Source organism: Adiantum capillus-veneris, chromosome 14 (assembly GCF_014529385.1).
Source record: "Adiantum capillus-veneris isolate H3 chromosome 14, ASM1452938v2, whole genome shotgun sequence".
Taxonomy (NCBI): Eukaryota; Viridiplantae; Streptophyta; class Polypodiopsida; order Polypodiales; family Pteridaceae; genus Adiantum; species Adiantum capillus-veneris.
Genome location: NC_140944.1, coordinates 160,753,115 through 160,768,498, shown reverse-complemented (window position 1 = coordinate 160,768,498; position 15,384 = coordinate 160,753,115). Strand labels below are relative to the sequence as shown.

Genomic DNA, 15,384 nt, shown 5'->3' with positions numbered 1-15,384 from the left:
ATTTGAAATAATGTTTATGGGAGGAGACAAATTAAGTTAAGCGCATCAATTATTCGAGATTATAGGGATAGTTATAGTTGAGATTATATCGAAGCGAGGTTGTATATTGATGAATGTTTTTTTCTAGCATACGTGCTACATATAAATTCTTGCAAACGGAAAGTATTTTAAAAAAAAAAATTTCATCGAATGGTTGGTAGCATAGAAGGTGGATGTTGACTATATTTTGCCTTTCTTCTTTTGTAGTTATTTGTGTTTTTCCATTCTTCTTTTGTAGTTATTATGAGTATAATGAATGAGGACAGCGATAAATGTAACCTCACCTTCTTTGTTTTGTGTTATGGCATCGACAACGCATGTTGTACCGTTTGCCACACCAATTGTTAAGTCAGTGTTTTTAGCGATCATGCAGCAAATGCCAATTGCGATCAAATCTAACTCGTTGAACTTAGGCTCTAGGAGCCACTATTGAAGGACATCTATGTTACATCCCTTCGTCTTTATTTCAACTTTTGTAATGTCAGTTTGATTGTGCAACTTATTCAAGGCCAGGTTTTTATAGTATTGGAAGTCTCATCTGTGAGTACAAATTATTGGAGTAGAGTTGTTGATGCAGTCATGCATATGTGCTTCATCTATAATACATGTACCCAAGGTACAATTGATCTCATCTACAACTGGTTTTCTTTCACTAATAATGGTCAAGAACTAAAGCAATTCAAGGTCCGTTGCATGTCTTACAGAGCATGACATCCTATAGAAAGTTGCATGTAGAAAGTGAACCGAGCTTGTGATATGGCATGTGTTACAAAGCTCCCGTGCATGACTACAAACTGGGGTTAGTTGGGCAAGATCACCACGAAAGAGAACACATTTTTTGTTGAATGGATGTGCCAATGTATCCTTGTTATGTTAACATTTTGTCTTACGATAAGGTAAAATGTCATTTGGATTAACATGGATAGCTCCTCTATAATTATAATATCTGCCTTTATACCATGGATAACGCCTCTATAATTATAATATATGCCTTATCTCAATGCAAAAAATTCTAAAACAAGCAAACAGATAAAGCATAAATGACCTGCAACAATAAATGAGGTGCTTTACTGACCTGCAATGTTGTACTGCTGCATTTCGATTGTCCAATCTACAGGCCGATTTTTGAGTCGAGCTACAAAAAAGCAATATGAATAGTTAAACATATCGTCTTGCAATGAAATGTCATACATTGAAAGTGCAAAGTATACAGTGCACGTCATACAGAGGTGCCATACAGAAGTATGGTGGAGAGTTGGCACTGTGGTCTCTCCAAAAAATTATAAGAAAGGGAAGCCTTACCCTGCCCCGTAGCATTTATGTGCTGCGCCAAGCAAACGCATGCGCATGGAAAATTGGATGTAGATAACGATCCTTGCAGTGTTGTCAAGCTAGAGTCACGCTTGCTATATGTGGTTTCTACCTCAACCGCCTATTGCACAAAAGACCTTTGAGAAGATGTGAATAGGTTATAAGTGCCCCAAGGAAAAATGAGGGTTTATGTTGGCGACAATACGTCTGTCATCTACAGCCATCTAAACTTGCTTCGATAGCTGCTACGTACATGGACCTTTGCTCATAGGATCCGCCACCGAATCATGGTTATTAGCAAGAGAAGCTCTTTACATGAGGCTGCAATATTGGCCATATTGTCTATAGAGTGTTTGCTATCCCACCGAGTTGTTGAATGGACATGAGGGAACTGCTCTTGGAGGCTAATAGGTGCTGACATATTGGTATGCTTGTCTCCAGAAATGCCATTACTCCGCAGTCCGTGTACGTCAGCTTCTCTAGCATCAAATCTCTTTGTGTGAAAAAAAGAATTAGCTTCTGCTTCTGCTCTTTGTCTATTCTTTTGATCCTGATTAGCACTGTAATGGCACCTGCATGATTTACTACTTGACTTCCACTACAATGTTGTTGCATCTCCTTGGAGCTACACATTAACCAACTCTCGCGGACACCATATTCTACATTCAATTAGTCATGAGAGATGTGTTTGTTTGTCTTCAAATTGTTCCGAAATTCTTGCCTCATCAAATTTTCTGATAGGCTATCAACAAAGTTGGTCGAGGAGTACGACTGAAGCCAACGGCTCATCAGACCATGACTTGCACTAGTGGCAATATTCCCCAATGCCTTTCCCTCGACATTGAGATGTCTGCCACTAATCCCCTTACACACTCTGCTAAAAGCGCAAGCAGCTGCACTACTAAAGCCACTGGCTTATAATTACTTGAGGATAACCATTAGAAGCTTTGGTGTGATCGATCCTGCTATGCTTTTCTGATCTCATGTCCTCTTTGAGGTTTACTCATTCCATTTCTTCTGCCTCTGCCGTCTGCATCGCCAACAGCCAGATAGCAACAATAGAAAAAGGTGTTAAACGGGCTTGGAAAGGCAATGAGTGTTGGTGATTCGACTCCAGATTAGGCCAACTGATCATTGATTGAAATGTGATATCTTCTATTTAGAACAGAGACCTCTGCCATGGGTTGATCGCATGAAATATTTGAGGGCTCATCACGTTGGCAAGCATCCGACGTACCCTTCAGCTTGATGATCTGCGACTGCAATGCAGCTTGATGATTTGCGACTGTGCTTTTTATTTTATTCACCTGGTAGCTTTTCACGCCGAATTTTGGCAGGGATCTTTTTTAAAACATTTATATCTAATGCCACGTGGTGGCTGCTGCGTTCAGAAATCGGAATGGAGCATAGAAGAAAAGCATGGTGTCCGTCTGCAAGCTGTGTCTTAGGCCTACCCAAGAAGCCATGCCTACAGCGCTGCTGTGTCAAAGTTTCGTTACACACCCCTCTGCTCGAAATCGTATGTTTCGCGCCTAGGTGCCTCTCCCAGCCAGCTACTCAGACCCGCCATCGCATTCACCCTGCCTAAAAATTACGGCCCTCCTTGGCATCGCAGAGAGAGAGAGAGAGCGAGAGAGAGAGAGAGCTGCAGATCTAAGAGGTAGAACATTTCGCCGTCTGCGACCACAGCGTTTTTTTCAAAAGACATTTTTACGGGAGATTTTTGACACAGGAGCTTTTTTAATGAGCTTTTTTAATGCCACGTGGTGGTGGCTTGTGCGTTCAAATACTAAAGAGCACCTTTGGCTCACCAAGTAAATTTGAACACGCTCTTGGTTAAGACGAACCTACCTTTTCCCGAACCCTGGGGTAAACGGTGTGCTTACACACACACACACACACACACACACAGAGAGAGAGATGGCCGTACTCCTCAACACAAGCCTGGGCGACATGGTGGTGGTCCTCTACACCAGCGACTGCCCTCTCGCCTCCCAAAATTTCCTGAAGCTTTGCAAGATCAAATATTACAACAATTGCCTCTTCCACACCGTCCATAAGGACTTCCTTGTCCAGACTGGCGATCCCACCGCTACAGGCTCTGGTGGGCACTCTTTCTACAAGCTCCTGCGCGGCCACCAAGCAACATTCTTCAAAGATGAGATCCATCCCCACATCATGCACGATACAGTCGGTGTCGTTGCCATGGCAAGTGCTGGACCCAATCTCAATGCTTCTCAGTTTTACATCACTACCAAACCCCATCTGGACTACCTAGATGGCAAGTATACTGTGTTCGGCGTTGTCAGGAAGGGTCTGGATGTCCTCATGAAGATCAACGACGCATACGTCGATGCAGAGCATTGCCCGTATCAAAACATAAGGATTAAGCACACATATGTGCTCGAAGATCCTTTCGAAGATCCTGCTCAGATTGATGAGCTCATGCCACAAAGCTCACCCATTGCTATAGATCATGAAGTGAGGCTAGAAGATGATTGGGTCCCCATGGATGAGAAGCTAGATTGCAAGGAACTGGACAAGTTCTTGCTCTGTAAGGAAGCACATTCAAGAGCAGTTGTTCTTGAAATGATAGGAGACATTCCAGAAGCTGAGATCAAGCCACCTGAAAATGTTCTTTTTGTATGCAAGCTTAACCCCATAACCAAGGATGAGGATTTAGAAATCATCTTTTCTAAATTCGGCAAAGTTCTCTCAGCTGAGATTATCAAAGACCACAAGTCCCAGAACAGCTTATGTTATGCTTTCATAGAATTCGAGACTCGAGAAGCTTGTGAAGATGCTTATTTCAAGATGAACAATGCCGTGATCGATGATCGACGGATCCACGTCGATTTCAGTCAGAGCGTATCAAGATTGTGGACACAGTATCGTCGATTCGGCATGAAGGCAATGGAAGGTGGAAAAGGTGGAGAGAAGGGGATGCGGCACTGTAAGAGCTCAAGAGAAGAAAGAATGAGTGAAGCAAATTGTCATTCACATGCAACAAGGCAGTCAAGGAATGGTCCAAAACAAAAAAGGCATAGGAGAAGGTTACAAGATGATCTTTACATGCATCATGAGAAACAACACAAATGCTATAAAGGTAAAGAGCTTCAACACTAACATTAAAGTATCGAAAACATTTGGGTCTGCTTTCTTTGCACATGTTATCTCAAATTTTCCAAAGCAAAAATCCATTTTTCTCAATCCAATGTTCATGTAAGTAGCCTTACTGGTCTAAATCAAAGGACACAATAAACAAGGCTACCATATAACAACACACCCCCCCCCCCCCCCCCCCCCCCTCCCTCCTCTCTCTCTCTCTCTCTCTCTCTCTCTCTCTCTCTCTCTCTCTCATATATCCTAAATATATAAAGTTGTAGATTTAAATGAATGAGATGTATGTGCATGTGTGTAGGTGTGTGTGCGTGTGTGTTTTGTCAGCATATAAATGTGTAGAGACATATCCTAAATATATTGACCTTTGCTAGGTTTTCGGTAGTGCAACACTTTTCTTTCCAATTTCATTTACTCTTGGTAGTTTTATAGATGGCAAACACTTGTAATCAAGGCTCCTCTGCAGACAAGCTAAAGCATGAATGCAAAGAAAATAATGTGTACTTGTTACAGATGGTTAGCCTTCTGTTAAAGCATGTGATGCTTTGAAAGAACTACTGATGGGTTTACTAAAATCAACAAGGCACCCGCATTCTAGCTTTAGGTCTCAGTGCCAGGGTACATACCATTTGAATCTTGTGCAAAAAGTGGTAGTGTTGTTTTCCCCCAATTGATTGGCACCAGATGTTGGAAATTGGCTCAACATGGTGGAAAGAGGGTTTGATGATCTGGTGAGATGTATGAAAACATGATTATGGCCGAAAAGTCTTCCTTGATATACAACAATCATTTAGATCACAAACGAAGGATTATCAGGCTCTTATTTGCCATCATTGATGGACATTCCTCACTTTTATCCCTTATATTGTAAACCGACACACCGTTCCTCTGTGCAAGGTACCCTGGATATGGGATGGAGCAATGGGAGGTGAGTTCTTATTAGATAAGACGAGTGCAAATTATGGCTGTCGTGGTATGAACACAATCAACTGTTAGTGTGCAGATGGTGTTGGCACATGCCTTGTATTGTTCTTACACGAACCACTTTTGGTACGATTTTCCTTCGCTTTTGTAATTTTCATGCGTATGTCTGAGCTTTTTGAGTTAGAAAGAAACTGCATGAGTATGCTGGTTCTATTAATCACTCATATTGTGCTGTAATGGGTAAAATGGTGCTTTTGAAATATTTGGGGATGTGATACTGAAGGGCGAAAAATGAAGCTTAGTTTCATTCTGTATGTGATGAAATACCTAGAAATAATCTACAATATGGCAAGAGTGAAGACCTGAAGGACCTGCATAGATTGCCTGCCAGCCTCGTTTTAGGAAACACAGCTGGCATTAAAGATAAGCAATTATGCAAAAAATTTCACTGAATTTGAAGAGATTCAAGAAACAATCTATTGATGAAAGGAAGCTTTCAAAGAAAGAATCTGTAAGTTGACCATATAAATAGATACTAGATGGTATATTAGGGTGTCCTACAAACCTCATCAAAGGCTTCAAATATGTCAATGCTTGGCTGATGTATTGTGCATTTTACTATCCACCTAGTATCTGCCGTGTTCTCATGAAGATAGCTGCAGCTCATGCATCTATGTGGGCTTAACCATAAAGATGAAAGAAGGGTCAACAGCAATTGCGAGTCTCTTTCTTTGCTCTGTGGAAATTCGATTGACACCAGGAAGACAAACATCTGCATCACACAGTCATATTATTTGAAGTCAATTTGTATTTTGCAAATTTGATAATTGATCTCCTGTATTCTGAATGGCTTCATCTACCAGCAAAAGACAAACTAACAAGAATGGTAACTTCTTAGCTATTATTTAAAGTACACAAACATTTGCATCATACAGTCGTATTTTTTTGAAGTCAATTTTAATTTTGCAAATTTGATAAAAGAATAGCTGAGAAGTTACCATTCTTGTTTTTTTGTCTTCAACTGGTAGACGAAGCTATGCAGAATACAGGAGATTCTTTTACAGTGACATTTGGGGAGTGGATATCATGCTCATGATTAACCTGCGATCCTAGCAAATGTTTCTTGCTTCTTAGGATACCCAGAAATGCAGATGCCACCCTCTATATATCCACCTGTCTTGCTTCCAGCTAAAACATCCATTAGAGTACTCTTTTCAGCATTACTAACACCCACTAGGACTGTAAGATACTTACTTATCATAGCTATCACTAGAAACAACTTGCACTTTGATTTCCTACATTCAATTTACAATACTGTTTAGGTAAGGCATAATTTACAATACTATTTAGGTAAGGCATAAACTACATAATGGAAAGGAATAAAGGACTTGTTCATAAATGTGGTGGCTGAACTACTACTGTTCCAACATACAATGTTCCTACTACCTACTAGGATTGTTTTAGTTAGTATCTTACAATGAGAGCCATAGATGTGACGTTCACTTTCTGCTGGAGATAAAAGATCTCACCTGGGCCATGTCAACATAGTAGTTGATAGAGTTGAAAGCAATAGAAAGTGGATGAAATGGAAGGATCATTTCTCTTCTTTGAACCTTCGCAGTACCATACCTTTGTCTTGCATACCTATGAAGTGATCCCATATGGTTTGGCCTACATTCTTGAATATGTGCATGGGATGAAGAAGACTTATGATTAGTAGGTCTTGCCAATAGGGAAGTTGGTGTAGAATGGATAAGCGCTTCATTTCAAATGGGTGATTTTGCTCATTCGATACCATCCAAGAACTATATTGCATTGATGGTGACCATCTTTCTTGGGGTGGGCATCTAAGATACCCATCACACATAACGTGGCCTTCAGGAAGGTATCAGACATGACCCTTATACACCATCATATTTAATGCTTTAGAATAGCGAGCTTGTAGTTTAGGGCCATAAATGGGACATGCATGATACCCACTTGTTGCACGTCCTGTGCACTCTCCATAACCTGGAAAGTCATGCATTGTCCACATTACAATGCCCCGAATTGTAGCTATGCGTCGGTGTGTAGGCCTTCCCACATTAGAATGCCCCGCATTGTAGCTATGCGTCGGTGTACAATTCTTCTATTAATGGTTGTAAATACACATCTACCTTATATTTACTTGGCAAAAGAAGTGATAATAATAAGTGTCCTTTTTTTATTATTAACCATGGAGGTATATTATAGTTCACCAGTAATACATGCTCTAAGTAGTTGATTGCACACCAAAAGGATTCAAACCATCTATTGCAAGGCACAAATAGATATTGCGGGTCTCTTACGTAAAATTAGACCATTTTTGTTCTATGTGTTGGCATGCCTTTGAGTCACATGGGACACACATTATTCCATTAGTAGAGCAATGAAGTGAGTGCCAAGACATTAGTTCTGCCAATCCCTTACAACAATGAAACATGTCTTGTATGCAGGGGATAATAGGAAAATGGCATAGAACCTTTATGGGCACCATTGAGCATTGAACATCTTGATGATATCTATCCATTCCACAAATTGGATAATTTATATGTGACGCATACTCCTTTCTATAAAGCACATAATCTTTGGGACATGCATGAATGGATGTGTAGTCCATCCCTATACTCGCCAATATCTTATTGGCATCATCACGGGATGATGGCAATATATTATCAATCAGAAGAAAAGATTCCTTTAAGAGTTGAAATAGTGTTGACACACTATTGTCACTCCACCCATAAGTTGATTGTAGGTTAAAGATAAAAAGACGAGCCCTTAGAATAGATGCGTGTGATCTTGTAAATATTGGTGTGCAATCTTTCCTCCATTTGATCTTTGTCATTTTTCTCCTCATCATCCCCATCGTTGTCGATGCATACATCACCTGTATCACTTATAAAAAATGCACCAATCATCTCCTCCATGTCACTATCACATTGGATCGAGGCTACTTGAAGATGTCTATAATTTTTCCTTATCGTGCTTTTGGAGTGTTTGAACTAAAGAGAAACAACAGTCTCATTCCTTGCCAATGCCTCTACTTGGGAGTCCATAATACTTGAGTCAAATTGTCCATAGTCTTCAATATGCTCCATGTATACACTCCTTTTATGTAACTTTGATCCCTTACATTGGTTGCATGGACACATAAGCCAATCTGACAAGTAACTCTACTTGGGAGTCCAGAATACTTGAGTCAAATTTCCCATAGTCTTCAATATGCTCCATGCATACACTCCTTTTGTGTAACTTTGATTCCTTACATTGGTTGCATGGACACATAAGTCTATATCACAAGTAACAATACTTATTTGATGCCATCTTCAATCAACGTGTGATGCTTTCCAAACTAGAAATTACCTGCAAAAAAAGAGTGACAACCATTACATATTGCATTATAAATTACAAACCACATTTAAGTATGCATGCACACAATCACATCACATTCAATATGCAAAGTACATCCATCCTACCCCCTCGCTAATTGGGAGCTCTTGGTCTTAAAACTCATGAGACCTAAGTTCAGGGCCCACCACGTGAACGTGGCTCCCATACAGGCCCCTGTGGAAGTGATTCAACGAGCGATGACAAGAAGAGTAGTGGAATACTCAAACATCAAAGGAGAATTCATTGTGTCAATGGTGACTGTCAAAAAAAAATCGGGACATCAAGGGACAATATTACATAAAAATATATACTCGTTTCCAAGTGGGACATATGCGAAGCAAATGGAACAATGCGTCACCACAAAGAGGGTCTCAAGGGGCAATGGAACATGGCATTATAAGGGTATTGCAGGACATTGTAGCATTGCAAAGAGTGCCTCTAGGGGCTCATGGGTGCTTCCAAACCAACATACCCCCTTAAAGTAGCATAAATTTGGCACAAACCAGCAAACTGCATGAGCCCATCGGGGGGGGGGGGGGACTGGATAGAAATCCTTGCTAAATACTGGAGTATTTTTTGACGTAAAATACCTATGCATGTTTTGACGTCGATACCATCACATATACTGGCATGGCATCCCTGCAAATATGCAATAATGTCCCAAGCCTACTTGACTATCCTTGCTGAAGGAATGTGTGGGAGAATGGTATGTTTAACAAATAATGCAATCAAGGCATGTGCTTGCACATCTCTATCATCCCAACAAACCTATTCAGTAGTGGGTAAGACTACTATAGCACAAACCCATTCAATAGTGGGTAAGACTACTGTAGCACTAGATGTGGTACGACCTGTGACATCCTCAAGGTGTGTGTCTGCACATCTCTATCATCCCAACAAACCTATTCAGTAGTGGGTAAGAATACTATAGCACAGACCTATTATGTAGTGAGTAAGACTACTATAGCAATAGATGTGTTAGGACCAGTGCCATCCTCAACTATACCAGAATCTATCACAAATCCTGAACTTACATCAATACCCTGCACACTATTCCAAAAACCTTTGGAATGTAATACATGAGGCAACAATGGGGATAATTGTTTCCATCAAGCTTGTCATTAGCAGACAACATGCGAAATACAACATTATCAGACATTGTCGCGAGAAGAAAGCCTATAATGACCAAACCATTCACCTGCCAAAAAAACAAAAACCACTCACATAACCTGTAGGGGCACACATAGTGTCAAAACAACAAATCTATGAGAAATTTTCTAATTTTAGTGAAGAACAAAAAAAATCCAAGAGCTTCAAAAAGCTCTACAAAAACCTTGCAGCATGCAGACGACCCCTGAAATGTGCCTGAAACGGCCTAAAAGTCGTAAAAATGCTCTTTACAATGGAAACAACATGCAATATCTAGATCTACCTTCACCTAAGAGGATTCCGCAAGATGATGAAGATAGACCTGCTCGAGGGTAGTGTAAGCTGCCTTGCTCAAGGTGAAGAAGCCTGCTTTGATACCAAATGTTGGATTTAGGGTTGCAAGAATACACACAAAGCTTGGAGAAGAAGAAGCTCAAGAGCACACAACAAGAAGTAGTGTCACGTAGTATGCAAGTACAAAGATAAGATGCCCTAGAATCAGGATGGGCATATATACAATGCACGAGGGAAAAAACATCCTAGTGAGGGAAAAAGTGTCACGGTGGTCTCGAGTGTGTCACACACATCACTACCATATCATATCAGCATTCTGAGTTCTAGCCACATAGTGGAGCTTGATGTAAGCTTTGACAACTAGCTCTTTGAGTAGGTGGTAGCTGATGGAGGTTTGCCTAGTTTTTGAAGACAATAGTGGAAACCTTGCTGTAGTGCGTGTGAGACTATGGATGGGGAGAGAGAAGGCTTAGATCTCAGGGGGTGCACCATAAAATAATTTAGTGTACCACGTGCATTTAAAAGAGGGGGATTTTAATTAGTTTTTCTGAGAAAATTTAACAGGATTAAATTAACAAGAGAGGTTTTTTAATTCAATTTTAGAAAAAATAATTTTATTAGGGGAGAAATTTTAATTATGGGGTTTTTTAAATACCTCTTGAACACACGTGATACCTAGGGTTTTCTAATGGTGCATCCCCTGAGGCTTAGCTATATGAGTAAGCTTGTGGGCTAATAGCAAGGAATTTTCAAGTGGGTAAGGGAGTGTTTGATGTGAGAGCACATTATAAAATACCGATAGTGTATGGATTTTATAAGAGCATCCTCACGCGAGCACAAGTAGCACAACAGTAACCTGACTCTGCCCCAACTTGGGCTCGTATTAATTTTACCCAAGCTCTACAAAAAGGTCGTGTGCTCCCACACTCACAATACTTGATCTTTTGGACTTTTTAAAAGGGAAGTATACGGCTACCATGGAAAGCCAAGGCTACTTTACCCATTTTGGGCAACGTAGCATAGTAGTGGATGGGTTCTACTTGTACCTACCATGGGAGCATGTGCAATGCCCAAGTAGATGAGTAAGATTACCCATACTTGGGATCGCCTAAGTAGGTGAAATGTTGGTAGACAGCTTGTGAGAGTTTAACACATGAAGTGAGGGGGTATTCTTGCTCTAGATGGAGCCGGTGTGTGGGAAGATGGGAAGCCTATGTGCATAGTTGAATTTGGGAGCCTTGGGCCCATTTTACAAATGTCACGAGTTCATGGGAAGCTAAGGAGGCCATGTGAGAGGGTGATGAGGATAAGCAAGGTGCATGGATTGGAGTAATTGAATGATGCACTTATAGGACAGAAAGCATGGTTAGAGGGACAACCGATAAAGTGCATGTGTGGAGCCTTAGTAGTGCAAATTTTGGGTGGGTAATGAGGTGCAGCTGTATTACATTGGCCTTAGATGATCGAATATGCAACCGGATGGAGGGCGTTGGAGTAGATTACGCTAGTGTATGCGCTACCCAGAGAGGTGATGGAGAGGTTGAGTGTGTGTGGGAAGCGTTAGTGCTTGCACGCCATTCTGGGGTGGAGGCGATATTGAGCATGGAGCCATTTGAAGAGAGGTGATATATGTGCCAAAATCGTCATGCTCAATTTATTGACTTGGGGGTTCACATGAAGTGTTGAGACATTTTGTAGGCTAGAAGTGATGGCTGAACCAACCCAAAGAAAATGGGGCTTGAGGTAAAGACATTTTATGTGCCCATACCTTCTTCTAGATCTTCTTAATTAATTATTTGTTTTTTAAATTAACTAGTAGCATTTCCCATTGCCTCCGTCGGCGGGATGGATCCTATTTTACCTTTTTTGCAAATATATATGCCACATCAATATGAGTGAGCATGTATATGGAAAACCTCTCTCTCTCTCTTTCTCTCTCTAACATCCTCCCATTCACATACTATGTAGCTATCTTAATATCTAGCTTCACCCCAATAATTAAGCCATTATTAATGACCTACCTTCAGTGGGTCATGGCAAGTGTCAGTAAAAACCAACCTTTAGTGTAAGAAAACCAACTATTTTTAAAAACCAACAAAGATTGAAGCTAGCCTTTAAAAACCTTATTAATATTTTTTTAGTTTAGTCAAATACTTACTTTTTTTCACTCGTTTAGAAAATATAAGTCTTCAGAACTCTTACCACCATGCCTGCCTTCTTGTTAACTCTTGACCTACATTCGATGGATCTAGCCAAGGCTTTATTGAAACTTCCTTTGGTGTGGCCATGTGGACCAACATGTTCAAATCATTCCTACAAACCCAAATACAACACTTAGTCTAAATGGGTAACTCCATACCTTTGTATATGTCTGTATGTATGTATGTATGTGTATGTGTGTATTTAAATGAATTCCAGTAACACATTTCTTAAAGCAGAAAATAATATGTACATATATATACCCATCCATGTGTGTGTTTGTGTGTGTGTGTGTGTGTGAGGGAGAGAGAGAGAGGTATAGGGATCTACATATACACACACATCCATGTGTGTGTGTGTGTGTTAGAGAGAGAGAGAGAGGTATAGGGATCTACACACACACATCCATGTGTGTGTATGTGTGTTAGAGAGAGAGAGAGGTATAGGGATCTACACACGCACACACACACATATATATATATAGAGAGAGAGGTATAGGGATCTACACACATCCATGTGTGTGTGTGTTAGAGAGAGAGAGAGAGGTATAGGGATCTACACACGGACACACACATATATATATATAGAGAGAGGTATAGGGATCTACACACACACACATGCATGTATGTATATACACATCTAGTTTTATTCAGTAAGATTGTGGATCAATGGACTATGCAGGTACATATATATAACAAATGTGCTATGGGCTCTACTAGCACATTTGTTACAATAGCTAGTCTCTAATGGTAGAAGCCTCTAACACATAAATCTTCAACTTTCTGTTATGTCTTCATTTTTATTGGTGGTGTTATTTCTTGGTGATCTCGATGTCAACCATGTCAACCACCGAAGCTGAGTAAATTGCAGCATCTGAGGCTTGCAGCAAGGAAGCTACATGGCTTGCTTAGAGACTTGGGAATTTCTATTGAGGTGCCTACATTACACTGTGATAGTTAGAGTGTGATTATGTTGGCAAAGAATCCATTGTTCCATGCAAAGACAAACCATAAATATGTGAAGTACCACTTCATTTAGGATGTGCTTGAGATCAAGCATATTGAGCTTGTGAAGGTGCACACTGATGATAACCCTACAGATCTTCTCACCAAAGGTCTAGCTTTTAAGCAATTTGCACACTGTCGGGCAATTATGGGCGTGAGTTAGATGGTTTATTCTAACATGGTTGTACATACTTGTATATTTTATACCCCAAACTTAAAGGCACATTGGCCTTTAAGTGGGAGGTTGTTGGGATGGTAAAGCCTGATGTTCCAGCCCTAGACACTAGCACTGACCATTCATACCATAGAAAACAATAAGGACTTAAACACTAGCTCACTATTGTGAGTGATTCCACTACATATGTGTCTCGTCATCTTCTTCATTCCACCTTCACTGCACTCCACGCTTGCATGCTCCTGCATTGCAACTTCATGCTATTGTCCATGCATTGAAAAAATGGAAGCACTATTTGTATAGTGCTAAGGTTATGATAGTGTTTGATGGGGAAATCATTAAGTGGCTTTCCAATTAAATAGGATTGAAAGGTCATAAGGCGAGATGGGCTGAACTCTTACAAGAGTTTGATTATGAGCTTAGGTATCATAAAGGGTAATATAATGTGGTTGCAGATTCCCTTACATGATGCCTATGATGAATGAATTGAGTTTTATGCGATTCAATAGTGATCTACTTGAATCATTAAGAGGGAAATACCTATTCCAAAACCATTCAGAAAGAGGATACAGAACAAGAGGTTTCCAATGAGAATGAAGCATTGACGGGTGCTTTACAAGGATTCAAGTGGAAGAATTTTGCCATAGATGATGGGTATTTACTCTACAAAGGTAGGGTATGTGTCCCAAAAGATGAAGAGGTTAGGTTCCAGATACTCTATGAGTGTCACGATAGTCCAAGTGTGGGATACCTACGTATAAACAGGACTTGTTAAAAGGCAATTTTATTGGTCTGGAATGCACAAGGACGTCCTAGATTATGTGGTTAAATGTGAAGAATGCCAGATCAATAAAGCTGAAAGGCTTAAGATGGGAGGATTACTCCATCCATTAGACATTCCTTCGGCGTGGAAATGGGAGAGTATCTCCATGAACTTTATAGTTGGATTACCTACTAAAACACATAGGGGGCACAACTCTGTCTGGGTAATAGTGGATAGATTAACCAAAATGGCTAGGTTTATAACAAGTAAATCTTATGTTAAATCTCGTGAATTGGCTAGATTATTTGTAGAAAACCTCTATTGACTATATGTCTGACCAACAGACATTGTGTTAGAAATGTGATATTATTAGTGGGCGGAGCTGGGGCTCGCAGTCCTACGTGGAGGATTGTGGGAACAAGGGCCACGAAGCTAGGATTCTAAAAGAATTTCCGTGTGGGCATTGACAAGATGGTTCCATAGCTTCATCTCTCCAGCTCTCTTTCTCTGTGTGTGGGTGTGATAGCTTATCTAGGGTATGCCTTATGTTTCAATGCCCTTGTGCTCATGTCTTGCTTGTCTAGAAAAAATTATTTGATAGTCTCAATTTTTTTTTCTCAAGACTAAAGATTATGTGATTTTGAAGCTAGAATTCATTCACCAAGACATATGAGCTAAAACCATTTAATGAACACTTCAAACTTATAGAAGGAAACTGTTTAAAACTTATAGAAGGAAACTCTAAATAGGTGGGTATTCCTCCTAGCGTATTTGCTACTTTGACACATATTCTATATATCTATATTCAAGATAAAATTGACTCTTTTTGGCCATCACTCTTTAGATGATCAATTGTCCATGATTACCCAAACCAAATAATGGTCACTCTATGTCCAAAGCAATCCCACCTTATAGTTTTCAACGGGAAACTATAAGTTTCAATCATAGACAATTACCCAAACTTTATAACGATCCCTCTTTAAGAATCAATCTTGGGG

General features: G+C 40.2%; 1 pseudogene; it reads left to right on the top strand.

Moving 5' to 3' along the window:
• Positions 1-3,213: 3,213 nt before the first annotated feature.
• Positions 3,214-4,479, top strand: LOC147443483 (peptidyl-prolyl cis-trans isomerase CYP59-like; annotated as a pseudogene).
• Positions 4,480-15,384: the final 10,905 nt, after the last annotated feature.